A 1,146-nucleotide genomic window follows, 5' to 3' on the forward strand; every position below is an offset into this window, starting at 1 on the left:
ATAATGTTATTGTAGTTAGTGGCATTGGTTGCTTAGAGGTAGAAGTAGAGGCATTAGTAGAGGTAGTTAAGGTAAAGATTAGGTAAAATATTGGTAGGGTTAAAGGTAGAGTTAAAATTAGAGTTGGTTGTGTTATAGAGGCATACAAGTAGAGGTATTGGAGGCTGTAGAGATAGTGGCAGATTTCTAGGTAGAAGTAGAGGTATTAGTAGTGGTAGAAGAATTTGCAGAGGTAGAGGTACTGGTAAAGCTAAAAGTACTACCATGAACCTGACACTTCACTCCATTTCACCTCTTTCAATAATTTATTTATACAAAAGCTTGTCCAAGTCATGCCACTGCCTTTCCTGCTGTGTCTGTCTTTGGCTCTCGGCCAAATTTGATTTGTGTTTTCTATGGAAAATGCAAATACTCCATGGCACGACTTTTCATGCATAGTGCTAATATGCAAATCACTCAGTTCAGTTCCATCAAATAATGTTAAAACCAAAAGTCTATAAAAGTAAGTAATTTAATGAAATTTTCAAGAATGCAAATCCAAGGCTGTATGGAGCGCAGGTTCTCTGCGAGCATTAAGCTGCGTTACGTTGGGCCCCTTTATCTTAATAGCTGATCTGAGTGCAGCGAGTGAGGGCCTCTCAGCCTAATCAAAGCTTTGCTTCCCGTACCGTGGCTTTCTGCAGTGACCAACTCAGAATTCACACTCCAGTGCACCCAAATATGACTGCTTCACCATTGATATGTGCAGTTAATTACATTCAAATGACTATTAAAGAACCTGCTCTCTCTTCCTCTTTTAGCTTCTATCACAATGCCAGCAGGCCATCTGAATAGTCTCTGGTTTACAGCCCTTGTGTTCTGTAAAATATAGAATAAATTCATCGGAATTTAACACTTCCGCAGATAAATCTACATTAAAGGACTTCAAGAAATTAATGGATGCAACAATTCTGTAATGCTGGTTTTGATTTATCACCTTATAGGGAAATGATTTATGGCTCTATGGACTTAGACAAGCAAGGTATCAAGTGCGGCATGTTCTTCTGCAGAGCTTTATTATCAACAATCCATCCTGATAAAAATGGTTTTAAGTATCTGTGTGTATATATTTGTATTTAAATGATCTCTTGTGATAATATATTTGTT

Source organism: Sinocyclocheilus rhinocerous, unplaced genomic scaffold (assembly GCF_001515625.1).
Source record: "Sinocyclocheilus rhinocerous isolate Xijiao unplaced genomic scaffold, SAMN03320098_v1.1 scaffold1398, whole genome shotgun sequence".
NCBI lineage: Eukaryota > Metazoa > Chordata > Actinopteri > Cypriniformes > Cyprinidae > Sinocyclocheilus > Sinocyclocheilus rhinocerous.